Here is an 11,700-nt window from a genome sequence, read left to right on the forward strand (position 1 = left end):
CTTTCTAAGTACTGGGCCCTGTGCCAGACACTGCTGGGGGACAAGAGGGATAAGCCAGGATCCCTCCTCCAGGGATTCACAGTCTAGTGAGTTTTGAGGGAGACGGTGGGCAGACAGAAACTGCAGTCTGCAGTCAGTGCTGTGGGATTACGAGGAGGTGTTGGTTAATTTCAACCGGAGGAGTCTTGGAGGGCCTTGCCAGGGAAGGAGATTTCAGAACAGGTCCTTGAAGGTTGGAGGTGGGGCAGGGCAGAAGCATTGCAGATAGAAGAGACAACATAAGGATATATAAAGAAAGGAGAATGGAGATTGGGTCTGAGGACAAAATAATTTGATGTGGTGGCAGTGGAGCAGCAGGTTGGCACCATTTGCAGAGGGATGAGGACTATGAATTTTATTATCTCTGCAAGGGGGACACAGTAGTGGCAGGAAACAGTAAGGAAACAGTAGTGGCAGCTGAATGCAGAATCCATGAATGTAAATATTCTGTCTGTCTTTGTACAGACCCTGGCAAAGAGTAGGTATCCAAGAAAGGTTTGTTGATTGAATGAAACGTGTATAATAGTTTGGAGAAAATGAGGTGGATATGAGGTTTTTCCATTACCTATTGCTGCATAACAGCCATCCCAAGATCCAGTGGTTTAGTTGGATATATTTTGCTCATGGATTTGCAACTGGGGTAGTTTCCACCAGGACCACTTTTCTCTGCTTTACTCCAAACGAGAGACTGGAAGATTCATCTACTTACGTTTGGTGGTTGGTGCTGGCTGTTGGCTGGGACCTCAGCTAGGACTGGGGCCAGACAGCTACACGACGCCCTTCTGTGTGGCCACTTGGCTCCCTCACAGCATGGTGGCTGTGTTCCAAGGGCCAGTGTCCCAAGAGAAGACCAGTCAGCAGCTGTATCTCCTTGAATAACTTAGCCTTAAAAAATCACATAAAACAACTTCTGCTGTAATCGTGGCCCATCAGATGCAAGGAGAACAAACACAGACCCCCACCTCTCAGTGGAGGGGTGTTGCTGTCACACTGGAAGAAAAGCATATGTATTGGCACGACCACCTTGGGAAAATATCATCTGCCACATAGAGCAATACAATAATCCAAGGGAGAGATGCCCAACACTTGAACCAGGTCAGAGGTGATGGAAAAGGGCCCATTTGTTGTGTAACTTTAGGAGTACCACTAAATCTCACTTTCCTTACCTGTAAAATGAGGAGACCAAACAAGCTGATCTCTGAGATCCCTTCCAGCTCTAGCAGTGAGTGATTCCTTAATTCCACACAGCAACACACCCACCCATGAGTGGTTCCTCTGTTTCTCCTCAATAGCCATCTTCACCTCCACCTCCTGCCTCTGCTCTCTCATCCTGGGTGCACTTGGAGCCAATGGTTACTCCACAAACAGCACCATGATCCATCCTGCATAGTTATGTCAGACTAAAAATAAGTGGTGCAGGAGACCCCTTAGAACAAGATAGAAGCCCCCAAGACTGATCAATCTCCCATTTTATCTGCTGTGTTTGCATCACAGTAGCATCTACTAGAAACTACAAACACAAGGAATTCATTATCTAACCAGGAAAAGAACCAATAGGCATGAAAAAACTTGGATATGAAATGTCAGAAGAACAATCTGGTGATGTTGAGGATACGTGGAGGGGTGTTCAGAAGAAGGAGGGCTCTGAGTGGACTGGGGCAGCTCGGAAAATTTCCTGGGCGATTTTGGTCCTTCTGCATGGTAAGGGCTTTCTCAGGTACAAAGGAAGGTGGTGAACATCTTCATAAAGCAAGATCCCAAGAGGAGTCAGGTGTGAGTTTCCCCACCAATCTATATTTACCCCCAGATGAGAAAGAGAAGGGGCCAGTTTCAGTTTCCTCTGCCTGAAAACTTAATAGTCATCTGTTCCTTTGATTTAAAGACTGGGATTTTTAGACACAAGAAGGGGCTTCAAGTGAGGCTGCAAAACTTAGCAAGTACTAGAAGCTCCAGAATTACTATATAGGATGGACTGATGGGGAGAAAGAATCCGATTATAAGGAGGCTGGGACATTTGTCTGAAGGTTGAATTTGCATGTATTCCTTTTTAAATGTATTTACTAAGCACCTAATGTGTACCTAACACTATTCTAGAAAATAGGTTGGTTTTGTTTTAAAAAATGCTCTGACAGTTTGCAGAACTAGTGCACTGTTTTGACATATATTAGGGGGTTTATTTTTGAGTGCCTTCGAAGGATTAAAAAATATGAAGAACCAAGACATGCTTTGGGCAACCCTGCCAGCAAAGCTGGCCCTGGAGGAGATCCCAAACTCTCTTGGCTACTCAATGCCTCCAGCCAGGTTGGAGCTTTGTCTCTGTCCAAGGTGCTGAAAATACTTCACGGCAGTCTCGGCAGAAAACCAGGGAGGGCAGCCCAGGTGACAAGACTGAGGCACTCTTCAGGACACAGTGCATTAGATGGTCACCCCAAATCCTGAAAATGCCTCTGGAGCTGGACAGTAGCTCCTAGAGGCAGCACGGGGTGAAGCAAGAGCTGGGTTTGCCAGTCAATGCTGAGAAAACCATGTCTCATGCGCTTTCAGAGTGTGCCTTCCTCCCTCACTCCTCTGACAGCCATCAGGAAAAGATATGAATAAACCCCTGAACTTTACACTTGCAACTCTTGGGATTTCCTTTGGGAGTTTCTGTTGCTTTATGAAATATTAGAGCCAGAAGCAAACACTTTCATATATTAGACAATAAAACAGAGATTCACAGTGACAAGGACTCTGCCTCAAGGTTGTGCCACAAGTTAGAAATGGAGCTGGACATAAAATAGTGTCTCCTGGTTCTTAGTTAAGTGATTTTTCCACCACACCAGGCCAGGTGGGAGATTACATACCACATATAACAAGAGCTAAAGAAATTTGAGATATGTGTGTGAGAGAGAGAGAGAGACCAGAGAACTCTAGATACAGAGGTTGCTCTGTCAGCTCTCCAGAACTTTTGCTGTTCATTCTGCTGATGTCAGGCAGAATTAAGAGCCTACCCCAGCTTGGAATAAAAATGCTAACCCAACACTAGCTTCATATCCTAGCCCATCCCAAGGATCATCAGCTACTGAGCCAGCCAACACCAAGGACCTGAGAAGAGAACTCAGGTTCAAATAGGTCTTGCATGGTCAGGAACGGTGGCTTATACCTGTAATCCCAGCACTTTGGGAGTCTGAGGTGGGAGGATGGCTTGAGCCCAGGTGTTCAAGACCAGCCTAGGCAACATAGCGAGACCTCATCTCTACAAAAAGAAAAAATTAGTTGGGTGTGATGGCACACACCTGTAGTCCCAGCTATTCAGCAAGATGAAGCAAGAGGATCACTTGAGCCGGGTAAGTCAAGGCTGCAGCTACCTGTTAACTTTTCTTTTTCTGAGATGGGGTCTCACCCTGTCTCCCAGGCTGGGGTGCAGTGACACAATCATGGCCCACTGCAGCCTTGACCTCCCGGGCTCAAGTGATCCTCCCACTTCAGCCTCCCAAGCAGCTGGGACTACAGGTGTGCGCCATCATGCCTGGCTAATTTTTGCTTTTTTTTTCAGAGACGGTCTCACTATGTTGCCCAGTCTGGTTCTGACCTCCTGGGCTCAAGTGATCCACCCTCCTCAGCCTCCTAAAGTACTGGGATTACCGGCATGAGCCACCATGCCCAGGTGCAGTGAGCCGTGATAGCACCACTGCACTCCAGCCTGGGCAACAAAGTGAGACCCTGTCTCAAAAAACAAAAACAAAAACAATAAACAAATAGGTCTCCCACTCCATCTTCTCCCTGATATACCCACAAACAATTATCCAGAGCTTTCTATGTGCCCCCCACTGAGAAGTGTTCCTAAGGAAATATATGATATACAATACAGTCCCTGGCCTTACAAAATTTGCAATTCGTTGAGAAGACAATATTTTCACCCATGATTAGACAATATTACAGGAGCCAAATACAAATAATGGCGGCTGACAAGAGAAGTTACACAGTCCTAGATCCCAAGTCTAAGAAGTGGTGCGGACCATGAATGCTTTTTCTTTTTCTAAAAATGTTATTCATTTTTGTAAAATAGAGACAGGATCTCCCCATGTTGCCCAAGCTGGTCTCAAACTCCTGGGCTCATGCGATCCTCCCACCTGGGCCTCCCAAGGTGCTGGGATTACAGGTGTGAGCCACGGCGCCCGGACAGACCATGAATGCTTTGACTTCAGGGTCTGAAGGAATCGTTTTAAGGCCAGAAGGATAAGGGAAGGCTTCGCAAGGGAGGAAGGCTTAGGGAGAATTTGGCTGAGCTGAGAATTGTGGTCAGGACCTCATCTCTGTCCCTCTGGGGGACCAGCAGTCCAGTGCAGGGCCAGATAGAGCCAGTGAGGGTGTGAAGGTGACGGCAGAGGCCTACTGCAATGCCTCTGCCTGCCTGCCACCCAAAGATCGAATTGCAATTCGATCTTTCCCTGCTGAAGAAGAACAGGCCCTGAGAGCTCCCCCTTCTGGATCCGCGCAGCAGAACACCATCTCCTCTAGAAAGTGGGCTCAGTATCAGCAGTGCTCGGCTCAGCAGTGCCCAGCGCAGATGGGGCTGGTGCTTAGGAAACCAGACGACAGACTGGGAACCCCATTTCCTGGGAGCCCCTGGGAAGCCTCAGGTCATCATCAACAGCAAATATGTCAGGGACGCCTCTGGGAGGTCACTGGGAGTCAGAGGCATGTAATCCATTTGGGGAGAGCAGGAAAAAAGACAAGTCACCAATGACTGAAGGTTCTCCAGGGCTTGGAGTCAGGATTTCCACATCTCACAAATCAGCAGGGGCATCTAAAGGCTGCTCCTCCCACCCTGGTCTGGAGAGAGGGCCCAGCCCCTCCTGGGGGCACCTGAGAGGGTTCTGTCCAGACGATCCCAGTGACAGTTGCTGTGGAATTTCCATGCTGGGCACACTTGAGGCCCAAAGCTCCAATTCCCAAGAGGCGCCACAGCAACCATGCCAGGAAACTGGGCCAGGCTGAGGGTGGCAGGAGAGGAAGACAGGAGGAGGCAGGAAGGGGGCAGGGCCTGTCAGATGGATCCCTGACAACCATCCGTCTCAAGTCCGAGGTAACCTTATATCTTTGCCTCAGCAGATAGGATGACTTTGTATGTAGGGCCTTCAGAGCCCAAGACAGGGCACCTATGGTGAGCATTCAGGAGGCCTCAGCCTGCCCCTGAAACCCCCTCGTTCTCACTCTGGATCCCCGGAATAAAGGACAATTTCGGCCAGGCGCTGTGGCTTACGCCTATAATCCCAGCACTTTGGGAGGCCGAGGCGGGCTGATCATGAGGTCAGGAAATTGAGACCATCCTGGCTAACACGGTGAAACCCCATCTCTACTAAAAATACAAAAAATTAGCTGGGCTTGATGGCGGGAGCCTGTAGTCCCAGCTACTCGGGAGGCTGAGGCAGGAGAATGATGTGAACCCGGGAGGCGGAGCTTGCAGTGAGCTGAGATCGTGCCACTGCACTCCAGCCTGGGCAACAGAGGGAGACTCCATCTCAAAAAAAAAAAAAAAAAAAAGGAGGAAATTTCAAGTTCCCACGGATGGGAAAGCCTCATATCCACACAGATGCTCTTGGCCCAAATTAGCTTTGGAGGGGCAGGGCCCAGATTAGGAGGCTGGTCAGTGAGGGAGCCCAGGATGCACAACCCATGGGCAACTGCCAAACTGTGAGGGGGGGAGCTCCCCAGCTGGGGAGCAGGGAGGGGGCATGGGGAGATGCTGCCCCGCCCTCAGGTGGGCTCCCTGGGGCAGAGCCTGGTGAACCTCTTCCAGAGACGCTTCCGCCTCCTGGCTGACAGACTGAGTGACCTGGAAACCCAAGACCTTACCCTGGCAGTGGCAGGGGTCTGCCAGCCTCTGGGGGCTCTTGGGAGTCTGGACCAACTTCCACCTTCCCAAGGGAAATGCAAGAATCTCCAGGCCTTGATCAACCTTCAGGTTTAGATTCTTCCTTCAACACCACTGCCCTGAGAGTGTGTGTGTGTGTGTGTGAGAGAGAGAGTGCACGTATGCATGGATGTATGTGTGTGTGTCAGTTTGTTCAGGCTGCTGTAAGAAAACACCAAGGACTGGGTGGCCTAAAGACAACATAAATTTATTTCTCACAGTTCTGGATGCTGCAGTCTAAGATCAAGGTGCTGGCAGATTCCATGCCTGGTGAGGACCCACGGTTCATAGACAGTGCCTTCTCACTGTGTCCTCGCATGATGGAAAGGTGAGGGATCTCTCTGGGGTTTTTTTCTTAAGGGCACGCATCCTATTCAGGAAGGTTCCTCCCTCACGATCTCAACACCTCCCAAACACCCCGCCTCCTAACACCATCACCTTGGGGGCTAGGATCTCAACTTATGCATTTGTGGGGAAATCAAACGTTCCCCGAAACATTTGTGTGTGTAAGAGAGTATGCATGGATGTATGTGTGTGTGAGTGTGTATGCATGCATGTATGTATGTATATATGTGTATGTGTGTGCATGCATGCACGGATATATGTGTAAGAAAGTGTGCATGCATGCATGCATGTATGTGTGTGCGTGTACGTGTGTATGTGAAGTTACCTCCTGAGCCTTTGGTTTGACACACCCCATGTGGTCTGTGCAGGAAGCAGGGAGGCGCAGATTTGTCCCAATCTGCTCCTCTGGGGGTGGGCCCAAATGAGCCACCTTGGGACCCCAGATGGCTGGTGTAGACCCACCACCCGATGCCTTTGGCTCCTTTCCTATCCCCTGGGTCTCCCCCTCCCTTCGTGGTGTCTGATCCCACGACTGTGCTGAAATCGCTCCTCCTCGGCTCTCTGCTGCCCTCATGTGGCTGTCTCAAGAAGGGCTGGGGCTACCGGGGGAGCCCAGGATCAACACAGGAGCCCCTTCAGACCGGCAACCGCGTCCACAGCCCGGAACCCTCAGCATCCCAGAAGCCGCCCCAACGCCCTCACCAAAGGCTCAGCACCAATTCTGCAATCTGGAAGCTGAGCAAATCTCTCCGCCCCCCAGCACTCAGCATGAGTTACATCCTCAGGAGGGGGAGGCCTGGCGGCAGCTGCTCCCCGCCCTTCTCCCGCTGCTCCCGCCTCCCTTCTCTCCTTTCCCCGCTCCCCACCCGTCCTTGCCAGCAGGCAGGAAGGAAGCTGCTCATAGTGCAAGGGTGGGGTACTTCCAGCTCACACTGAACAGCCCCGGGCTGGGCTATAAAGAGTCAGGGACTTCCGCTCAGTCACCCCTGCCCTCACCACCCAGGCCCCCACGCACACACCCCAGGCCCAAGGCCTTCCCTTCCCAGCACAGCCCTCCAAGGTCAAGGCGTCCCCCACCCAGCCCTGCAGAGCACTCTGGTCTGAGAGGGAAGGCAGGGGCAAGATTTGCCGCCTCTTTGGCGTTATGGAGGGGGCAGGGGGCACAGGGCACAGCCCTCCCCAGGGGAGGGATCCCTACTCACCCACAGAAGGCCGTCACCTTACCCCTGGGGTCTGGGCCGGCCCTCCCCGAGGCGGGAACACAGCCACTGTCAGGGACAAGGGGGCTCAGTTCCCAATCAGATCATCTCCAAAGCCCATTCAGCTTCAGATCTCATGATTGAAGATGGAAATTCTTTCAGCCGAACACCAAATCTCCAACCTTGAAAACTGTTTTTTCGGAAAGTCCTCTTTAAAACATGGTTACCAATATGAGCAGTCAGCCACTAAGACGCATGGGCATCATTCTTGGCAGGGCTGCAGGCATAGAGCAGGCCAGCACCAGGCAGAGCCCTGGGGAGGGCAGGCCTCCTCCGACAGGCAGGGGAATCAACTGTTCTCATCAGAGCACCCTGATGGAAGGCAGGACACTCCGGACAACACTGGCCACGGCCCAAGAAAGGGGAAGCAGGGAATCCCCTGTCCAGAGAGCATTCATCTCTGACTTTTTCTGTCTGTTTGACTTTTTTTTTTTTTTCCTCCTTTTCTTAAGACCCTGCCATGGCATCCTCTGCCCCATTTCAAACCCAATCCAGGGTTTGACTCTGACCCTCAGCTTTCAGCGCTGACTGTACTGAACTGGACCCCATCCTCCCTGTGACCCTCAGCCTTCAGTGCTGGCTGTACTGAACTGTAACCCATCCTCCCTGTGGCCACAGAGTGCTCCTTCTTGCACTCCTCCCCTTCACCTAGATTGACTTCTTTCTGCCCACCCAGACCCATCTAGCCTCAGCCAATTCCCTTCTCAGTGGCCCCTCTCCGTTGCCTCCAGAGCACAGCTTCCAGTCCCCAGGTGGCTGCACACATTTGCAACAAAACAAGCCAATGTATGAAGCAATCCCACTCAGTGCAGGAGCTCAACCCAGCAGAGGATCCCCACAGAGAGGAACTGACCTGTGTCTTCCAGAGCACACAGGTTCATTTAAGTGAGAACCCACACTCACAGAGCAAGCTGCCCAAAAACCACGACCAGAAGGGCCCAGAGAAAGAGCTGTCCCCGGGGCCTTGGGGACAGGGTGACAGCCACCCGGGGAGCATGGAGAAGGGGACGTAAGGAAGACCTCACAGAGGAGTCATCCTGCGACTGTGTTGGTTGGGTCCTTCAGGAAGCAGAGTCCCAGGAGTTGGAAGCATAAGAGGAATACTAGGGGCAATGCCTGAGAAAGACAACAGGGACCGGGAGCAGGAGTGAGTCGGGCAGGGGAAGGATCAGGCCCACAATGCTGGGCTCACACCTGCAGAGGAGGGAAGAAGAAGAAGGGCCTCACATCAGCCCAGCGGGGGATGGTACGCCCACAGACGCCCCGGGGCTCAGTTACTGTCTAAGTGTTAGAAATAAATTTTCGGTGCCACAAAAGAAATAGCACTCAGATATAAATTTTCTCAGCAAGGCAATTTTACTTCTATAGAAGGGTGCATCTCACAGCTGGAGCAATGGCAAGAGCACACCTGAACAAGGGAAGGGAAGGGGTTTTTATCCCTAAGGCAGGTAGCCCCTACAGCTGTGTCGTTCCCCTATTCACTAGGGTTGGACCACACCGTCTGAGCTAATTGTTACTGGCTATTTTAAAGAGAGCAGGGGTAAGAGCCGGATTGGCAGGGTAAGTAGTTTGGCAGGAAGGACGGTCACAGAACAGGTGACTCAGGATGACTCAGGTCAGAGCAGGTGACCAGTGGTGACTCAGTTCGGAGCAGGTGATAGAAGCTAGGAGGGGGTTGTTTACTGGAACTAGGGGCAAGGAGATGAAGAGAACATGAAAGTTAAACTTTAAAATGAAGAACAAAGCTGAACATACTGATGCATTGGTTCTTTGGAGAGGATCTCAGAACTCATTGTACTTAATTTACAGGCTAAAACCTTAGAAGAGGAATTTATTATATCCTACACAAGACTCCAGGGAAGCACATGGCCTTGGACTGAAGGCTGGCATCTGGAAGCTGTCAGCCACCAGCACCTTCTGCAGCAGGTACCTGCTCTCTAAGAGGGAGGCCTGGGTGGTGCACCTCCAGAGCTGCCCGGGCTGGGCCTCAAGGAAGAAAAAGATTTTCATTTGTCAAAGGCGGAAGGGAGAGGTGGAGGGAACAGCACAGCAGCGGCCCAGGGGCAGGGAAGCACAGGACCATTAGGGAGACACGAGAAAGCCCATTTGTCTAGAACAGAGGATTCAAGCAGTGCACCAAGGAAAATGAGGGCCAGGCCAATGTGCTGGAGTGGCTTTGTTCTTGGCTGAGGGTTTTGGGTAGTGCCAAAGCGTAAGGTAAGCCCTGCTTTCCAGAAGATTCTAGCAGAGTGTGGAGCCCAGATGGGACTGGAAGGCCTGGGAGGGGTCAGGTGGCCACAGGGACGGGCCACAGCCAGTGGTGTAGGCAAGAAGACAATGGCCATCCATGGTGGCTCACACCTGGAATCCCAGCCCATTGGGAGGTCGAGGCAGGTGGATCACCTGAGGTCAGGAGTTCGAGACCAGCCTGGTCAACATGGTGAAACCCTGTCTCTACTAAAATTATAAAAATTAGCCGGGCGTGGTGGTGGGTGCCTGTAATCTCAGCTACTCAGGAGGCTGGGTCAGGAGAATCGCTTGAACCCAGGAGGCGGAGGTTACAGTGAGCTGAGATAGCACCATTGCATTCCAGCCTGGACGACAAAAGCGAGACTCCGTCTCAAAAAAAAAAAAAATTAGCCAGGCGTGGTGGTGGGTGCCTGTCGTCCTCGGGAGGCTGAGGCGTGAGAATCACTCCGGGAGGCAGAGGTTGCAATGAACCAAGATCACACCACTGCACTTCAGCCTGGGTGACAGAGCAAGACTCTGTCTAAAAAAAAAAAAAAGACAGAAGGATGTCAGCATCTGATGCTGCCTGTCACCTTGACCCTGAGGATGCCAGTCACAGCTCCATTAACTGGGACCTAGGAAAATGAGTCATCCTTGGTCATGCACATTTCAAGTGGTGGCTGAATATGGAAGCCAGACTTGGGATCTGTTGTCTCCTCCAGCATGGTGGAAGATGCCTGAAAAGTAGGGGCTGGATCCCATCCTCTGCCTCACTGGGAAGGCGAGGTGGTGGGGTAGGGTGGGGCCTCAGGCTTGGGGTCATGGGACAAAGCCCAGGCTGAATGCCGCCCTTCCATCTCCCTCCTCCTGAGACAGGGGCAGCAGGGCACACTAGTGTCCAGGAGCAGCTTATGAGGCCCCTTCACCCTCCACCCTCCAAAACTGGCAGACCCCACCTTCTTGGTGTGACCCCAGAGCTCTGAGCACAGCCCGTTCCTTCCGCCTGCCGGCCCCCCACCCAGGCCCACCCCAACCTTATCCTCCACTGCTTTGCAGAGGAGTCTGGCCAACACAAATCCTCTTGTTTGTTTGTCTGTCTGTCTGCTGCTCCTAGTCTCTGCCTCTCCCAGTCTCTCAGCTTCCGTTTCTTTCTTAAACTTTCTCTCAGTCTCTGAGGTCTCGAAATCACGAGGCTTCGACCCCTGTGGACCAGATGCCCAGCTAGTGGCCTTTCTCCAGCCCCTCAGATGGCCCAGAACTACAAACCCCAGCATGCACTCTGGCCTGAAGTGCCTGGAGAGTGCTGGTGTACCCCACCTGCATTCTGGGAACTGTAGTTTCCCTAGTCCCCCATGCGCCCACCAGGGCATCAAGCTCTTCCCTGGCCGGCTGACCCTGCCTCAGCCCTAGTCTCTCTGCTGACCTGCGGCCCCGGGAAGCGTGCGTCACTGAATGACAGGGTGGGGGTGGAGGCACTGGAAGGCAGCTTCCTGCTCTTTTGTGTCCCCCACTTGAGTCATGGGGGTGTGGGGGTTCCAGGAAATTGGGGCTGGGAGGGGAAGGGATACCCTAATGTCAGACTCAAGGACAAAAAGTCACTACATCCTTGCTGGGCCTCTATCCCCAAGAACCCAAAAGGACTCAAGGGTGGGGATCCAGGAGCTCTTGTATGTATGGGGGGAGGTGAAGGAGAGAACCTGCATGACCCTAGAGGTCCCTGTGGTCACTGAGAGTGTGGGCTGCCATCCCCTGCTACAGAAACGGTGCTCACCTTCTGCCCAACCCTCCAGGGAAAGGCACACAGGGGTGAGGCCGAAGGCCCTTCCGTCTGGTGCCACATCACAGAAGGACCTTTATGACCCCCTGGTGGCTCTACCCTGCCACTCCCCAACGCCCCAGCCCCCACGCTGCAGCCCCAGGGCTCTGCTGGAC

This window comes from Gorilla gorilla, chromosome 6, assembly GCF_029281585.2.
Source record: "Gorilla gorilla gorilla isolate KB3781 chromosome 6, NHGRI_mGorGor1-v2.1_pri, whole genome shotgun sequence".
In the NCBI taxonomy this organism is placed as follows: Eukaryota; Metazoa; Chordata; class Mammalia; order Primates; family Hominidae; genus Gorilla; species Gorilla gorilla.